Consider the following 20,294-nt stretch of genomic DNA (forward strand, 5'->3'; position numbering starts at 1 on the left):
TTTCTTCTTTCATCCTACACCGGATTCAATTTACCATTCACAACAGAAGCTGGGAGTCGTTAAAACGTTATCGGTAAGAGAGAGAGGAACGTGTACGGTAAGAGAGAGAGGAACGTGTACGAACTGGAGTGCTTGACGCGGAACTGACACAACTCACCAATACGTGGCCGAAGAATGGATATTCTTACACTGAAATAAAAAGAGCGTTAAGGCATCCACGAAAAGATTATAGCGATGTACAGGCGTCTGCGAAAGCGAAGGTTTTCCTGCAATCATTAAATATGTTACTGACGGCATAGGAAAGATCTTGACGAAACGGAATACCACTGTCGCCAAAGGATACTCGCAAACCGCAGGAAAAGGCAGGAATGTACGGGATAACATGTAGTTGTGGAAACATGTAATGGACACAGATAAAAGACCGGTCGAAAAAGCTAGCAGAATGCAATGGCAACTATAGAACGGGAGAAAGAAGCAGATGAGCTGTTGCGAAGATACATTGCACTCAGGAGAAACGCCATAGATTTTACTAACACCTCAATAATGTTAATCGAAATGAAGACGGTGTGAAACTGAATGATACCTGAATTCCGGTGCTGAAGATGGAAGTTCCACCACGGGGTGACTAGTAGCGGATGACAGCAATCGACAACGGCCGGAATTTTAAAAACATGTTAACGTCACGCCTCTGCGCGGGAGCACACGGAAACGGAATGCTTTTTCAGTTGGTAACGGAGAAACAACGTTAGTAAAAGGAACGTGAGTCGGTAGTTAGAAAACCGAACAATATTTCAATCTCCAAATTGTAATGAATCTGTAATTTTCAAACCACAGTCGACGATATAACAAAATAAAATCAGACACAGACGGCGACCATAAAGGCATTTAATAGCTGCGTGGACAACCTCTACTCTGTTTTTCTTTTCTTTTTGTTTTAGATAAATACTATATATTGTTAATCTGCCTCCAGAGCTTATACAAATAAGTGATCCTTATTAACGGTTATAGATAAACAAGGTGACGCACGTCAGTGTTTAAATCTCTCTATAATATGCTGGTAACTCTGACAGTCTGAAACGTTTATTTTTATGTGTAAATATAGTCAAGCCCCAAAACTAAATTAATGCAAACCTACGTAAGAAACGCTGTATTTTTGTATTAATCGCATGTAATGTCTTTAAATTCCCTTATAATGTAAAATTATAATTAATTCTTAAATGTGAGATAGCATACGTATGTTAAAATTAGCGAAAGAGAGCAACTGTATTTTTTAATTGGCATATAGTGCATCAGACGCAGCACAAGTAACGTCAACAACAAAAATTTTATGTCGATATCACTCTGTTTCTCTCCTGTTACCTGCTCTCTGATGATGTCTCCGTTCTTACCGATCGCTCTCTATTAATGGTCGCTCTCTCGAATGATTTTGTAACAGGCAGTTGTACTTGAAAGATATTTTCAAGATGTCTGAAGTATTTACCTATGTAAAAGTATCGTCAATATATGAATCATTGTTTGTTTACCAATGTTTCATGTCAACAACGTTAACCTTGCCTGCCGACTTGTCCATGTTTCAGTTAGGAGAACTGGAAGACCGCCGACATATCGTTTGCTGGCCGCTGCAACATCGTTGATATTCGAATTGGTAGCATCCCTGAGATCTGTTAAGCCGGTCTGTTAACGCAGTTTCCGGGCAGCACTTCTGTGCCTCAATGCGTAATATTAATGATCGGCATACGGCCAACAAACGATATGCGCGGTCAGTCCACTCCACGGTATCAAAGCAGTCTAGACAAAATCTTAAATTATTAATTTTCTCTCTCTTAGTGGTTAATTTATCGTGCCATGTGATAATTTAAAATCATCATTTTTTTATTTGGCTGCTCCTTTTAATTGACGGTACTCCAGTTAATTTCCCCTTACCAAAAGTTATTTTTCAGTTACTACTAAAGAGCGACACACAAAATAGAGAAAACTTTCCTTTTTTAAAATAATAATTCAAGTTGTGGCGTTTTTATAGGACGCATAGTGCCGGAAAAGTTGAGAAATACGTTGAAACTAACTATAAGTAAATGACGGCTGTTATTTATTTACAGACTTGCTTCGGATGAGTATTAATCAGAATGTTATTTTATTTCACAGTACTTTGTGTATAATATTGTAGACTGATCGGTTATATATTTCATTTTGGCGGTTTATGAGAAGACTTCGTTTCAATACAGTATAACTGCTGTTCCCCTTCTCACGTCTCTTTGGCGTTTCCGCTGGCGAAGCGCTAGTAAGGTTCATTTTAGTGCTGCGTGTCCACTACAGTTCGGCTTAACACTTCAATATTTAACTAACAACGGATTCCGGATAGATGCTTTCTGTAGTGTATGATTTCTCGTTACATGTGGTTGTACCGGTAGCTGAGCTGTGAGCTCCTTAACAATCATTCTGTTTTACGCGCGTACACAGTTCGGTACGTAGCACGCCTTGTCGAACAGCATAAAACGTTAAAATTTTGTGAATTTGTGTAATTGATTAAGCGAGTGTAATGTACAGAAGAATGCCGAAGATTAAATGGGTAGATCACGTAAGTAATGAGGAGGTACTGAAGAGAATTGGAGAGAAGAGGAATTTGTGGCACGATGTGGGTTGTAGGGCACGTTCTGAGGTATCAAGGAATCACCAAATTAGTATTGGAGGGAAGCCTGGAGGTTAAAGATCGTAGAAGGAGACTAGGATATGAATACACTAAGCAGATTCAGAAGGATGTAGATTGCAGTAGTTATTCGGAGATGAAGAGGCTTGCACAGGATAGAGTAGCATGGAGAGCTACATCAAACCAGCCTCTGGACTGAAAACCACAACAGCAACAAAAACAACAATATTGAGTAGTAATGAAGATATGTATGATCTTTCTACACCAGAGAAAAACAAGATGCAAAGTGAGAAACCTCACCACAGGCTCGAACAATATCGCACTGCATGAGAGTGGAATCAAGAATTTCATTCATGGATAGCAAAGGATCCCAATAATTCTTATAAGGTAAAAGTCAAATACTGTAATGATTCTATTGCAGTTTTTGTCTAAAGATACAACAACGCTCGACAAACTAACTGTGGAAGCCGAGCTGAGAACTGCCATATTCTTAGCAGCTCAAGAGATTCGTTTCAGTACAGCTGATTATAAAAAAACGGCTATTGTAGAGAATGCTATTGTACCTTCTGATAAAAATGATCTGGGAGCGCAGATTGAAAAATAAAAATGTGTGATATTTTCGGTGGTAGTATGACATTTTTGTAGTGAGTTGTATGATCCATTTGCAGTGACTTCATAACAACACTGGGTGGAACACCGCTTCTAGTGGGGGCCTCCACACGACTCTGGCGGCCAGTCGCAGTGTCCGAACAATCGGCACGCTGCACATAGTTATTTTGATTACAGAAGATCTGATCTCTGAGGTTGAAAAATATCCATCAGTATGACACGTGGAGTGTGAAGGCTGTTCAAAAGTGCAGCAGAGAGAAAGCCAACTGGTGAGTATCATAGCAAAAAAATGATTAACAAATTAGATGTGTACCAGACTTTCAGTATTACTTAACGATTAAACATACAAAAGATACTTCATATATGTGGCATTTTGAGCAAGGTGACCTCACATTTTTTAAAACTGCTATTGTAGTTGTCCCTCTGTTCATAAAGTAGTCTGCAGATTTGTTACGAACATTGTTTACATTTCTTCTCAATTATGTTGGGCCGTCTCTTGGCACAAGTGCTTCTGAGATTTCAGCTGTCCTGAAACACACCTCCAAAACCCAACTAAAGGCATGTGAAAAAAAGAGGTTTCCAGAAACCTGAACAATTTATTAGTCAATAATCCGAGCAATATAGACATTGTGAAAGAAGTGGAGACAGAAGAGATTATCCAGGCTCTGAAGCTAATGAAGAAAGAAAAGCATCCAGACCTGACGATGTCCTACCAGAATTCTTAAAGGACCTGGGAACTCTAGGATGAAGGTGGCTCGCCAAACTCTGCACGGAATGTATCAGTGCAGGTGCTCTCCCCAAGACCTGGAAACAAGCAAAAGTCATTGCTGTGCTGAAACCTGGAAAGACTGGACATAACTCAAAGGACTACAGACCAATATCCCTGCTATGTACCTCCTATAAATTATTCGAGAGTATACTACTGACTAGATTAACTCCGTAGATTGACACAACCTTCCAACATACCAAGCCGGTTTTCGAGCAAGCAAAAATTGTTGCGATCAAGTGCTGTCCCTTACAACCTACATAGAGAAAGGCTTCCAAAACAAGATGAAAACTGGATTTGTTTTTATAGGTCTTAATCAACTTACGATACAGTGTGGATCGAAGGGCTGTTGTTAAAGCTAACTAAAGTCATAAAATGCTAACAGACCTACACACTACTCAAGAACATACTAATAGGCAGGAGAATGAAAGTCTCACTTCATGGCACGAACAGCAAGAGAGTGGTTCTGAATAATGATCTGCCACAGGGCTCGGCACTAACATCCGTTCTCTTCAACCTGTATATAGCTGACATGCTAGAAACCAAATCACGTAAATTTGCTTACGCTGACGACCTGGCCATAGCATATCAAAGTAAAAACTCCAAGTGGCACCTACACACAGTTACAGATTTCTATGAATGGACAGCAGATCAGACGCGAGAATAAGCTTAAATACTTGGGTGTGAAACTAGATCGCATTGTAACATACAACGCACGCCAAGAAGACACAAAACAGAAACTAAAATCCCGCAATGCTATCCATTGGATACTGGCTGGAACGACATGGCCGGCATCTGTGGCCGAGCGGTTCTACGCGCTTCAGTCTGGAACCGCGCTGCTGCTACGGTCGCAGGTTCGAATTCTGCCTCAGCAAGGATGTGTGTGATGTCCTTCGGTTAATTAGGTTTAAGTAGTTTAAGTCTGGGGGACTGATGACCTCAGATGTTGTCCCATAGTACGCAGAGCCATTTGGACCGATATGGGGATGTGGGGCGAGCACTTTAAGAACATCAGCACTAGCTCATGTCTACAGCGTAGCTGAATACTGTTCACCAGTCTGTATGAGAAGTGCACACGTTGCTACAGTGGAAGTCCAGCTGAGGGAGACAATGCGAATAATCTCGGGAACACTCAGGGCCACCCTCTGTGCCTGGCTCCCTGTCTTAGCCAACATAGAACCCCCTGAAATCAGGCGATCACAGCTAGCCCTAAGAGCCCTAAGAACATACCAAAAAATCCTAGACAATCCGGACCTCCCTCTCCACGAAGATCTAGCAACTACAAACAGCTTTAAATAAAGGACAGCTTTCTGTAAAATCGGCGAAGAGCTTCAAGGTTTCAACTCATAAACAACCTGGAAGGAACTATGGGCTGCAAGTGCACACAAGAACTGCAATGTAGTGGACGACCCCAACAAGAAGACTGAAGGACTCAACCTCCCAAGGAAACTGTTGACAACTTTGAACCGCCTAAGAACAAGTGTCGGCAGATGCAAGCAACTAATGAAGAAACTGGGCCTGTCAGAAAGCTCTGAATGTGAAGTGGTGAAATCCAAACACTGGACCATTTACTAGTGTGTGAAGTGTACGGATATGATGGTCATTTGAAAGACATACACACACTCAGTGACTCGTCCTTAAAGTTGCTCGGGACTATTTGTAATGGTGTGTAGTATTATAAGAACACCTGTAGAGAGTGTTGTTACCATATTTTTATAAGTATATTGCAATTAATGTAAGAATGGTTGCCTTTGTATATGCCGAACGAGTAAATAAAAAAATAACGTCAAGACTGGAGAATGTAGTAGCCTATAACTTGCTTGATATTTTTCTCCTTTTTGGCGCTCCAAGTATTTTTACATTCTGATAACGGACGAGAACTTTTTAATAAAATCTTAGAATGTGTAACACAGCTGTCACCAGATATGAAAATGGTTAATGGCAAACCTAGACACAGCCAAAGTCAAGGAAGTGTAGAACGAGCGACCTAAGACATGGATGGCTGAAAACAAAACTAACAAGTGGAGTGAGAGCGTACAATATGTACATTTCATGAAGACTCGCGACCTTCTTTCTGCAATTAAAACAAGTCCTTTCAAAACACGTTCTGTTGTGGCCACAAAAGTGGGATTTTTCTTCTTTATTACACTACAAAGTGAATTACATTCGATAAATACTGAAGAAGACCTTGAAAAATTAGAAGATTCACAAGAGAGTCTCTTATTATGGGAGCACCGTCAAATCTTATGTGAGAGGACATTCTGTTATCCCTGCTTCTACAAAATCATCCATAGAAATACAAGAATTAATCATCAGTAATTTTAAATTGCCTTCTACACCGATGACTAAACAGTTATGAAAAATATTCAGTAACCCTGCACCTCCAAGGAATCACTTTTGCATCTTGAAGGAGTCATCACTGAGTTACGACTTCAGCAGAATAGCAATCACAGTTTCGTACGGAGTCTGAAAAGCGTAATATGCATGACATTGTCTGTATTTTTCAGAATGAGATTTTCACTCTGCAGCAGAGTGTGCGCTGATATGAAACTTCCTGGCAGATTAAAACTGTGTGCCCGACCGAGACTCGAACTCGGGACCTTTGCCTTTCGCGGGCAAGTGCTCTACCATCCGAGCTACCGAAGCACGACTCACGCCCGGTACTCACAGCTTTACTTCTGCCAGTATCTCCTCTCCTACCTTCCAAACTTTACAGAAGATCTCCTGCGAACCTTGCAGAACTAGCACTCCTGAAAGAAACGATATTGCGGAGACATGGCTTAGCCACAGGCTGGGGGATGTTTCCAGGATGAGATTTTCACTCTGCAGCGGAGTGTGCGCTGATATGAAACTTCGTGGCAGATTAAAACTGTGTGCCTGACTGAGACTCGAACTCGGGACCTTTGCCTTTCGCGTGCAAGTGCTCTACCATCTGAGCTACCGAAGCACGACTCACGCCCGGTCTCACAGCTTTACTTCTGCCAGTATCTCGTCTCCTACCTTCCAAACTTTACAGAAGCTCTCCCGCGAAAGGCTAAGGTCCCGAGTTCGAGTCTCGGTCGGGCACACAGTTTTAATCTGCCAGGAAGTTTCATATCAGCGCACACTCCGCTGCAGAGTGAAAATCTCATTCTGGAAACATCCCCCAGGCTGTGGCTAAGCCATGTCTCCGCAATATCCTTTCTTTCAGGAGTGCTAGTTCTGCAAGGTTCGCAGGAGAGCTTCTGTAAAGTTTGGAAGGTAGGAGACGAGATACTGGCAGAAGTGAAGCTGTGAGACCGGGCGTGAGTCGTGCTTGGGTAGGTCAGTGGTAGAGCACTTGCCCGCGAAAGGCAAAGGTCCCGAGTTCGAGTCTCGGTCGGGCACACAGTTTTAATCTGCCAGGAAGTTTCATGGTCTGTATTGTTTGCTCAAAGCCTGCGTTAGGTGCTTACAAGTGTTAATCGTGTGGTTTGTTTGTTCACGTAATTTGTGAAGAAATTGATCCTAAAGAGAAAGGGCGTGGTAAGAATGTATTGTGCAACACCTGTAAAAAGCATATGAATCGGAAAATACTTGGAAAAATTCCGTCTTTATGAAAATACGTGTACGAATAAAGAAGGTGTTCTGAAACTAAATTCTATCACTAACCGAAGTGTGGCCTCCCAATTGAATGAACAGTGAGATAGAGTGATACGAAGAAAGGCCGTTTAGCTCTTGAGACAATTTTTACTAATTTGCAGTGCCGACTAGAACTAGCAATTAGAGGGCACGAAGATGTAAACTCAATTTTTTTTCAATTGTTAGAACTCTGAAAGAATGACATACCTGAGTTAAAAGATTGGTTAGGGCGTTTGGAGTATAAGTGGACGTCCCACGATATTCAAAACGAGGTCATTGATCTACTAGGAAAGTCTGTGTTGAGAAAGATATTGGCTTGAATCAAGAAGACAACATTTTTCTATTATGGTTGACGATAAAAGTGATTCTTCGATTCACGAACAAGTGTCATTTTGTATTTGTACTGTCGATGATTCCTTAATCATCAACGAAGACATTATTGGCTTATACAAGACCCCCAACACTGAATCACAAACTCTGTTTAGTATTTTAAAAGACGTTTTTGCTCGTCTTGATTTGTCAATGGATAACTTAAGAGGACAGGACAGTGCTATGACTGTGCCTCGGTTATGAGAGGTAAGTTCAGAGGACTTGGCAGCTGTAGACAGTCTCCCCCATCTTACGCCTATGAGGGATATTTTGGCTTTAGCCAAGGACTTAATAAACACCGTAAGGGAATCCAATAAAAGGATGGGATTTTTCTGAAGCATACGCTGTGAGAGTGCCAACGACCATGCTGGTCCATGACCCCTTTGCCCGACTCGGTGGACTATGCGAGCTTCTAGTATCTTGAGAACATTGAAAAACTTTGAAGAACTTCTAGAGTTTTCTGAAACATTTTCTGCAGAAGACAAAACAGAGGCAGGGTACCTTGAGTCAATGTTACAATTCAAGACTTATTTCTTTTCACGTCTTTATTGCCATGCAATGAACCCAATAGAGGATGTTAATCAAAAAAATTCAATAACCTCGTCTAAGTGTTGCTGATCTGGAAAAATATATGAGGGCTTGATTTGTATATTGAATAGAAGGCGTGATAGTGCTGAGCACTATTGGGAATTGTGTTTAAAAGAAAAACCTTCACAAGTTGATGATCCTTCGCTTCCTCGAAATCGAAATTTACCAAAGAAGTGTGAAAATAACGAAGCCAGCTCCACACACACTTTCAAAACCCCAAAGGAATACTACATAGCTATTTCAATTGAAGTTTGTTAAACGGTGAAATCTTGCATTACTGATTGGTTTGCTTCGACGAGACTCACACAGGTCATTGCAGTTGAACAAGAGTGGTTGCTTTTAGTAAAAGTGGCGAAACATATATGGAAAAATCAACTGAGTTTTTCAAAAATGACCGAGACATTGAGAGACTGCGCTTAAGCTTGAATATGTTAGCCGATATCGCTAATAAAAAACAACTGGTCTTTTAAAACATACGTAATGGAAGAAAGTACATTACACAAGAGCCTGCAGTTGGAGAAATATTACGTGAAGTAGTCAAATGCATTAAGCTTCTCCAAGTAGTTCCAATCACGACAGCAACAGCAGAACGGTCATGTAGCGCCCTTAGACGTCTGAAGTCATACCTCTGATCAATAATGGGACAGAAGCGATTGAACAACTTGGCTGTTCTTCATGCCCATCGAGTTGATGAATGAATTGGATATCCGACCAGTCATCAACGACTTCATATTCAGTAATCCAGTCAGACGGTCGACATTTGCACCGTTCTAAAGACACCCTGGCCCTAATAATCGCATTTAGGGCAATCATTAAAATCTTTATAAAATAGAGAATTAAACACATAAATAATGTTAAATTTTCAGTTTCGAAATATTAGTACTAGTGTAGCACTGTATTACTATATTACTATAGTGTTGTATTAGTTATTTTCAAATACTTAAATATTTTTAGGGTGTAAGACCCAACTAAAACACGCTATTTACATACTTTTTGTCTGAAAGTATTAGGCATACTGTATTAACTTTATTAACTGTATTAAAGCATTACCTTTGAGATACTGTTTTTGTTTAATGAACCCTAAGCCTTTTTCAAAGTAATCTTAAATTAGCTATTTCCTTATTAATCAAAGCGATATTCCAGGTGCGACAGCAGTATTTTATGTTTTATTCTTTTATCGATCGTTTAGGATGACCATCGACCTTGCTGTTGGTGGGGAGGCTTGCGTGCCTCAGCGATACAGATAGCCGTACCCTATGTGCAAACACAACGGAAGGGTATCTGTTGAGAGGCCAGACGAACGTGTGGTTCCTGAAGAGGGGCAGCGGCCTTTTCAGTAGTTGCAGGAATGAATGAATGAATGACTGATCTGGCCTTGTAACACTAACCAAAACGGTCTTGCTGTGCTGGTACTGCGAACGGCTGAAAGCAAGGGGACACTACAGCCATAATTTTTCCCGAGGGAATGCAGCTTTACTGTATGGTTAAATGATCATGGCGTCCTCTTGGGTAAAATATTCCGGAGGTAAAATAGTCCCCCATTCGGATCTCCAGGCGGGGACTACTCAGGAGGACGTCGTTATCAGAAGAAAGAAAACTGGTGTTCTACGGATCGGAGCTTGGAATGTCAGATCCCTTAATCAGGCAGGTAGGTTAGAGAATTTAAAGAAGGAAATGGATAGATTAAAGTTAGATACAGTGGGAATTAGTGAAGTTGGGTGGCAGGAGGAACAAAACTTCTGGTCAGGTGAATACAGGGTTATAAATACAAAATCAAATAGGGGTAATGCAGGATTAGGTTTAATAATGACCAAAAAAAATTGGAGTACGGGTAAGCTACTACAAACAGCATAGTGAACGCATTATTGTGGCCAAGATAGATACGAAGCCCACGCCTAACACAGTAGTACAAGTTTATATGCCAACTAGCACCGCAGATGGCGAAGTGATTGATGAAATGTGTGATGAGATAAAAGAAATTATTCAGATAGTGAAGGGAGACGAAAATTTAATAGTCATGGGTGACTGGAATTCGGTAGTAGGAAAAGGAAGAGAAGGAAACGTAGTAGGTGAACATGGATCGGGGGGAAGAAATGAAAGAGTAAGCCGTCTGGTAGACTTTTCCACAGAGCACAACTCAATCATAGCTAACACTTGGTTCAAGAATCATGAACGAAGGTTTTATACATGGAAGAAGCCTGGAGATACTGGAAGATTTCAGGTAGATTATATAATGGTAAGACAGAGATTTGGGAACTAGGTTTTAAATTGTAAGACATTTCCAGGGGCAAATGTGTTCTCTGACCACAATCTATTGGTTATGAACTGTAGACTAAAACTGAAGAAACTGCAGAAAGGTGGGAATTCAGGGAGATAGGACCTGGATAAACTGAGAGAACCAGAGGTTGTAGAGAGTTTCAGGGAGAGCATTAGGGAACGATTGACAAGAATGGGGGAAAGAAATACTGTAGAAGAAGAATGAGTAGATGAAATAGTTAAGGCAGCAAAGGATGAAGTAGGTAAAAACACGAGGGCTAGTAGAAATCCTAGGGTAACAGAAGATATATTGAGTTTAATTGATGAAAGGAGAAAATATAAAAAAGCAGTAAATAAAGCAGGCAAAAATGAATACAAACGTCTCAAAAATGAGATCGAGAGGAAGTGCAAAATGGCTAAGCAGGCATGGCTAGAGGACAAATGTAAGGATGTAGTGGCATATATCACTAGGCGTAAGATGGATACTGCCTACAGGAAAATTAGAGACCTTTGGAGGAAAGAGAACCACTTGTATGAATATCAAGAACTCAGATGGAAACCCAGGTCTAAGCAGGAAAGGGAAAGCAGAAAGGTGGAAGGAGTGTATAGAGGGTCTATACAAGGGCGATGTACTTGAGGACAATACTATGGAAATGGAAGAGGATGTAGATGAAGATGAAATGGGAGATACGATACTGCGTGAAGAATTTGACAGAGCACTGAAAGACCTGAGTCGAAACAAGGCTCCGGGAGTAGACAACATTCCATTAGAACTACTGACGGCCTTGGGAGAGCCAGTCCTGACAAAACTCTATCATCTGGTGAGCAAGATGTACGAGACAGGAGAACTACCCTCAGACTTCAAGAAGAATATAATAATTCCAATCCCAAAGAAAGCAGGTGTTGACAGGTGTGAAAATTACCGAACTATCAGTTTAATAAGTCACAGCTGCAAAATACTAACGCGAATTCTTTACAGACGAATGGAAAAACTGGTAGAAGCCGACCTCGGGGAAGATCAGTTTGGATTCCGTAGAAAAGTTGGAACACGTGAGGCAATACGGACCCTTGAGGCAATACGGACACTACGACGTATCTTAGAAGATAGATTAAGGAAAGGTAAACCTACGTTTCTAGAATCTGTAGACTTAGAGAAAGTAGTTTGACAATGCTGACTGGAATAATCTCTTTCAAATTCTGAAGGTGGCAGGGGTAAAATACAACGAGCCAAAAGCTGTTTACAATTTGTACAGAAACCAGATGGCAGATATAAGAGTCGAGGGGCATGAAAGGGAAGCAGTGGCTGGGAAGGGAGCGAGACAGGGTTGCAGCCTATCCCCGATGTTATTGAATCGGTTTATACTAGCAAGCAGTAAAGGAAACAAAAGAAAAATTCGGAGTAGGAATTAAAATCCATGGAGAAGAAATAAAAACTTTGAGGTTCACCAATGACATTGTAATTCTGTCAGAGACAGCAAAGGACTTGGAAGAGCAGTTGAACAGAATCGACAGTTTCGCGAAAGGAGGATATAATAAGAACATCAACAAAAACAAACGAGGATAATGGAATGTAGTGGAATTAAATCAGGTGATGCTGTGGAAATCACATTAGGAAATACGACACTTAGGAGCAAAATAACTGATGATGGTCGAAGTAGAGAGGATATAAAATGTACACTGGCAATGGCAAGGAAAGCGTTTTTGAAGAAAAGAAATTTGTTAACATCGAGTATAGATTTAAGTGTCAGGAAGTCTTTTCTGAAAGTATTTGTATGGAGTGCAGCCATGTATGAAAGTGAAACGTGAAACGTGGACGATAAATAGTTTGGACAACAAGAAAATAGAAGATTTCGAAATGTTGTGCTACAGAAGAATACTGAAGATTAGATGGGTAGATCACATAACTAATGAGGAGATACTGAACAGAATTGGGGAGAAGAGAAATTTGTGGCACAACTTGACTAGAAGAAGAGATCGGTTGGTAGGACATGTTCTGAGGCATCAAGGGATCACCAATTAAATATTGGGGGAGCTGCGTGGAGGGTAAAAATCGTGGGGAGAGATCAAGAGATAAATACACTGAGCAGATTCAGAAGGACGTAGGTTGCAGTAGGTACTGGGAGATGAAGAAGCTTGCACAGGATAGAGCAGCATGGAGAGCTGCATCAAACCAGTCTCTGGACTGAAGAGCACAACAACAACAACAACAGGATTTATTTAAATATAATTTCAGTCTTTTCAGAGCTACATGTACACTGCTTTGTAATAATCTATGAGCATGATTATTACTGTAAATTAAATAAGCTTTTTACGAAAATACTGTGTGTGTTTATGTTTTGTTTCTTTTTTCAAAGCCAAAAAATGTGTAGGCTTGTCAAGTTTCCTGGAGTGTCAAGTTATCGAGGGTCCAGTTTTCGGGGTTCTCATGTTGACCATATAACTCTAAAATGGTTAAAAATCTTTAAAACTCATTATCTTTCAACTAAAATTAAGAAAATTTCCCGGGGCAAGACCTCTTGTATGCCCCGCCCCCACCCCCCAAATATTTTTTATAAGTCGGCGCCCCTGGTACGAACTGGTTTTTGTCAAAGCCTCTCAGTATTTTGGACTAAGAGGTCATTCTAAATCCAATCACAGCAGCTGGAGCCGAGGCAGAATGGCATTATTGGTGTACGTGCAGTATGCATTGTGTTATATAGTGTGTTGATCACCTCAGCGAACTAAACAAACGGTGTTTCTATATAAGCGATCTGAAAAATTCATTGCACAAAATGAAGTTTAGTGATAAAAAATGTAGTATACCCACATTTCAAGGTTTTGTTGAAAATTATGTTTTATAGCCTATTTGTGGATGAGAGCACCAACATTAGTGTTATGAAACAGTTGGGTGTCTGTGTTTTGTCTTCTCAAAAAACGAAGGGTGTGTAGTTTCAACATTATTGAAACTGAGATGGACTCAGGTGAAACAAAAGAATTCTTGAAGATGTGAAAACCTGTATCAGTTGACTTTGAACTCATTTGCAGAAAATGCTGGGCGTAGATATAGATAATGTATCTGTTATGGTTGGCAAAGACAACGGAGTTTAGTCTTTCCGCAAGCGAGAAATTGCGAACCTAATCCTCATGCCATGTTCTTGTCGCCCCATCCAGTTGTCCTTTCTCGTTCTTGTAAAGAAGATTTGCCAGCCCATTTGGAATTCATTTTTTTAGAAAGACACCGCCGCTTTCATCCCACCTCGACCTACAATGATTTATGTAATAGACTTTATGATGAGGTTCTCTACAAATCGCCAGAGCACGATGGTTCTCGATTGAATACGTCCGTGAAGAACGATTACTTAATCGGTGGAACGCAGTACTTCAGGGATGCCACAGTGAATGAAAACTGCTATAATGGTCACTCCTATATAAAACTTATAAAGACAATTACAGTAAATTGTTTCTCGTGTTTCTCCGACCAATTCTGCGAGAGTACGATGTATCGGTAGTTAAAAAGGCGCTCCAGTCTAGATCTACTGACCCCGCCAAGATGATGCAAGATCTCATTATTTTAATCAGAACACTTGTACAAATGTTAATCGTAAAAGGGGTTCACGAGGGCTTGCTCTTTGTAAATGTTAGGAATTTTCTCCATGCCAAACCACACTGAAAGCAAATACGGTGGGAATTTTGCGCGCCAGAGGTAAAATGACTGTGGATACCGAAATGGGAATTCGGAAAATTTGCATTAACTTTATTGCACGCCATTTCAGTGAGCTCCAATCCTGTTTCCCTAAGGATGTTGAAATTGTACGCAATCAATTATATATAGCACCAGAAAACTGTTTAAATCGAGTAAACGACAAGACACAGCATTAGCTTTGAAAAACGGTATCAGAATGGTATCCTGTCTGATGGAAGATTCAAGTGACAGAAAATCAAATTTATGAATTGGAGAATCTGGTAGACACGGCAGGATTTTGGTCTGAAGTATCAAAATATGGCGATGGAAGTGGACATAAGCCTTTTAGTGGCTGATACCTTTAGTGCTGCCTTTCTCAAATGCAGAAGTAGACATGTGCTTTAGTGATGAATTTCCGATAACTCGTATAGGAACAGGATGGAGAAAGCCATGCTCAATTCTATCCTGAAGATCTGTGCTGTCCGGCCTTGGGTACCTCAGAAAGTGCTGCCACAACTTTCAATTTGAAGACGCAGCTATGAAAAAATGGCTGAATTCGAAATAATTGAATAATCACATAAATTCGTAAATATTTCAGGTTTTCTACATTACCGCGCCTTACAAAATAAATATTGTTTGTTTCATAAGTACCATTCAAGCCTACGACAAGAATAGTGGCATTAGCAGTGACAACACAGAACCCTCAATATTAACACAAGTCGTGGAAGTAGAAAGTACCTGTTTTTCATATGGAGTGGAGTGTTCTGTAATCTGAAGAAAAAATGATTATGCAAATGAAAGAACAGTGCGCCTTTAATATAATGTGTTTAGCATCATATAACAAAAGCGCGTACCTCATACGAATATTTTTTTCTGGCCGATTTCTAGCAGATTTTGAAAGTTACTTGGCCGAATTTCGTGTGACAGAGTTGGCAACACTGATTGCGCGTGCGCGTATTCACGGAAGTTCAGAACTGCTATCTCCGCGCTTGGATAATTTTCTTTGTTTCACCCGTTCTACCGCCACGTCGCTGTCGCGCTAGACGTGTACGGATCGTCGGTGTAAAGGGAATACAAAACACTGTTAATCGCGGCTCCTGCACAACACCGCTGGCCACGCAGCATCTCTGAAATGTCATTTTTCTTTCTGTTTAAATAAAACCAAATCTTGGTTGGAGATCGTCTTGGACCGAAGGTTAACCTTATCAAACATAATTAGAAGAGATGTAGTAAAGTTTATAGCAAACACCGATTGACAAAATCAGTAGTTATTATGCAATTTTTTAGTCCAGAAGTGCTTTTGATTATTCAGTCATGGGCAGATTTAGAATATTTTTCTTGAGGGAGGGGCATAAGCTTTCACGCCAATAATTATCCATGTCACAGTAGAGCACAGTGTACCTGTCTATGATAGGGTACGTATATGTTAATCCAGAAGCATTCTAGGAAATTCTGGCATGAAATGGATGTCATCGAAAATACATCAAAATACTTTGGCCTCTGCATGATAACATGAATGCCGCTGTCTTTGCCAGCAATGGACCCGGAGAAACGTTTAAGATTACCACAGCAAGCAGGGATGTGTCATTGCAGGTAGCCTATTCTCGATATTTGCGGTAACCATACTTCACCTTGTGGAAGAAAACGTACTGCAGGGTGTTGAAATAGCTTATAGGACTGATGAATTCAACCTCAGCAGGCTCTGAGCTAAAAGCAAAATAACCTCAACAGTTGTCATCGAACTTCAGTACGCCAATCATAACGTTTCTTGGCAAACACAGAGGAGGATCTACAAACAACCATAAATGCATTCAGTCTGGCGTACAAATCCATTGGTCTAGAGATTAACACAGACAGAAAGAAAGTCCTCTATCAGCCAGCCACAAATTCCACTCCAGCAGCTCCAGTTATCATAGTTGATGGAACACCTCTAGAGATTGTAGAGTATTTTCCATACCTGGGAAGCCATCTTTCCGCAAATTCAAACATGGATCATAAATTCAACACCCACTAAAGTGTGCGAGTACTGCATATGGTCATCTTTTGAATAGAGTGTTTGATAATCATGATTTGAGTGTTAAAACTAAGCTTACAGTCTGCAATACCATTATCATGCCTACACTTCTTTATGGACGAGAAACCTGGACCACCTACAGGCGTAACTTAAAGTCCTTACAAAAATATCACCAACACTGCCTAAGGAGAGTATTCATGGTAAAGTCGCAGGATCGGTCAACAAATAACAGCATTTTGGAAGAAACCAACTTCGCCAGCATTGAAGCAAAAATTGTCATACACCAACTTCGCTGGGATGGTCATATCATCCGCATGCCAAACTCCCGTCTCCCTAACCAAATCATGTTCTCCCAATTGAAGAATGGCCAACGCAATCAGGGAGGGCGCACAAAACAATATAAGGATGTCCTCAAGTCAAACTGACAAAATGTCAAGTAAATACAAATGATTGGGAAACTGCAGCCCTAGATAGATCCAAATGGCGACAAACTGTTCACCAAGGAACACTTAATTTTGAAGAGCAGAGGCAATTGCAGGAGAATAGGGAGAGAGATCGCAGAAGAGAACAAGAGCTCTTGAGAGGAACAATCCAGTTATACCATTCAGTCAACACTAACTGAGTGTGCCATTACTCAACGAGTAAATGCCTATGATGATGATGACGTATATATTAAGGTCAAGCCTGTCTTCTCAAGGACTTTAAAACATACTTAAATCAACTGAACTGTTCTACTCAAATATTGCTGATTTACTTACAACAAAGCAAGTTAAATAAACATTTCATGTAGATATAACGTGAGATACACTCTGAAAAATGTACTCTCAGTTTTCTTCTCCTGTAAATTTTACGTTCCTGTTGGTGTTCTTTAAAGCTAAACCGTACAGTCGGTTTTCTGCCGTAGTGCTACGAAGAGAGGTTTCTATGCGTCGCAGCGCAGAAAATAATCTTTCTACTGTGCTAGTAGTGAAGGGCAAAATGGATAAGAGCTAAAGGAGGACTGTGATGTTTGCAACACAAGATGAACTTTTATGAGGTCCTGCTGGAGAAGTTGGCTTGTGGTTTTGTTTTTTTCCACAACTCATTCCAGATCATCAGTTCCCCTTCCAATGCTGCGAAACACGCCAAATCATTTTTGTATATTTCAGCGCTCTTCAACGCTTCCCCCCAGTAGACCCACCAGATAAGTATTTTGGTATTAGCGTCTTTAAATAACCAACGTCTTCATGGTGCGCTTTTGGGGTACTGTAGACCAGTTCATTACACAGAAAATCTTGAAAAGGAATCCAGATGGCCACGCGAAGTATTTCTCATTTGACTCAGTTGGGGACCTCTGTGCCAAATTTCTCAGCAAGTCCTTCTGCTGTCTTAAAGATAGGATGGAAGTGTAAAATACTGTCCTGACAACGTTCTTTCAAGCTGGCGCACGCTGCTTCCACGAGTTGCATTGCTTGGAATAGATCGATTTCCTTGTCTTGCAGTTGTCGAGCAAGTTGCAATGTTATCCCAAGCTCTTTGCAAATAGACATAAACTTATAACAAATTTTGATGACTGTACAGCAAGAATAAGGAAAATGTTTTCGTTGCAGTACTGCTTCCACTGCATATATTACATAGTTTCTGCAGCGCATTAGTTAGGGTAGGAACGATGTCTCGAAAACGCAGAACGGCATCATGCCTCTGTACCCAACGAGTTTCACACAGTTTCTTTATTGTGCAAATATTTCCTGCTGGAAGAGATGACTGTATTTCTTCTTCTAATTATGTGTCATCGTTGAGCAGATTCACTGATGAAGTTCGCTACTGAACCAATTATACCCATAGCATTTCGTACGCTGCTCAGAGTACAGGCTTAGCTAGTGCGAGATCGAGCCTGTGACTAGCACAGTGCCTGTAAATTGCTAATGGCCGTTCCTGTGATATATCTGCTCGAACTCCTTCAAATTTACCACTCATATTCGCTCCTTCGTCATAGGATTGCCCTCGACAATAAGCTACATCAATGTCAATTGTTTTAATCTGCTGCAGGATGGTGTTTGCTAAGTTTTCACCCGTCAGATCAGTAATAGCAAATAATGTTCGAAATTCTTCTCTTAAAACATTACTCTAAACATCAACGTATGCCTAGCGATAATTGTTCAAAGATGATTATGTCATTTGTCTCATCTGCTATTATGGTGAAAAATTTTGATTCCTTTATGAACTCAACCATTTGTCCAGTAATAACATAAGCACAGCAATCTATTAAATCATTTTGTGTTGTCTTACTGATGTAACTGACGTTTTTTGAGACCGACTGCATGTGTTGTATTAATATTTCATCGCCTGCTTCCATTCGAAATTTCAGTTACGCACGAAAGTTTCCCTCTGAGGTCAACTCCAATGATTATTCACTGTCAATTTCCTCAGTGGCTTCCATCATCTCTATGCCCCCGTGAAGACATATTCTGGGCTCCACATAACACTATTATCTTTATAATTGGGATTCTTCTGTTTTCGTCCAGTCTTCTCTTTCTAAACTCATCATTCCTATTAAAACATCCGGTGACTTCCGTTCGATTGCATGCAGAAACTTCTGCCAGGCAACCATATTTCTCTTATGATAGTCTTTCTTTCGTTGATTGTATAATTTCAGTTGCTTTCTTATACATTTTCTTTGATTCATTCACTAGTCTTCCCAATTGTACATCATTGTTGCCTCATTCCGCGCTAACGAAGAAAACGCAAGCTTCACAAAATCCGCCACTTAATTCGTTGCTGTTGGTCATCCAAACATTACTGTTAGCCATTTTCTGTGGAACGATCGCATTTTATTACCTTCTGGAACTTGTGGAAAGCAAAATTTGGTAGGAGGTATACATTCATATTTCACTGTTCAAGTCGCTTCTGCATTATCTTTCATTGATTGTATCAATACAAACGTTTGTATTGTGATATATAGTGAAATTTCGAACACTCGCGAGTGCCGCAACAAACTCGTACTGTTATCGTCAATTGTAGTCTTAAACTTATTTGTGTTCTTTTATAATTTTTGAGGAAATCCTCGTTCAAAACAGTCGTTCTCTATTTCATTGTACAATTACGTTAGATATACGTTATTTCCGAGAATTTTCGGCCGCTTACAAAACTGTATTTTCTTAAGTACCCGGTGCGAGAGTCCTGGACACGTTAAGTATTTCGTAGCAAATGGGCGTTTGTGGTTCATAGTTACTGGCTAAGAATAGATCACCCCAGAATTGCATCTTACATCATCGCAAATAAACGTGCTCTTTTGAGATTTTTCGGAAGTTACTATCGTCCTGTGCATAATTTAATTTGTAGTAAATCAGTGTTTGTGATCAGTTACTGTAGCAGATATTCTAACGAACATCTAGTTCCCTCTTAAAGGAGAGTAGCCCTGTATATTATCTGCATCTATCGTAAATGAATCCTGTTTATTAGTTGGCTAACAACTATAATTAACCTCAAAAAGTTTTAGGAAACTAGTAATTTTTACCATAGGTATTTCCTTGCTGTAATAAAAATCTCGTTTCATGATTTTTTTTCTTCAATTCATATTGGGAATTAGGAAGTATTTAGCTCAACAGATTAAAAGATAATTAGTGGCCTTACTTTAAAGTTATTTATCCACTGTCCAGTAATACATTAAAATGCAGCCTCACTGTAAATGCTGTTCTCGAACGCGGAATGAGTTGAAACTTTCTGGCAGATTAAAACTGTGTGCCGGACCGAACTCGAACTCTGGACCTTTACTGGCGGAAGTAAAATTGTGAGGACGGATCGTGAG

This window comes from Schistocerca serialis, chromosome 4 (assembly GCF_023864345.2).
Source record: "Schistocerca serialis cubense isolate TAMUIC-IGC-003099 chromosome 4, iqSchSeri2.2, whole genome shotgun sequence".
Classification (NCBI taxonomy): domain Eukaryota; kingdom Metazoa; phylum Arthropoda; class Insecta; order Orthoptera; family Acrididae; genus Schistocerca; species Schistocerca serialis.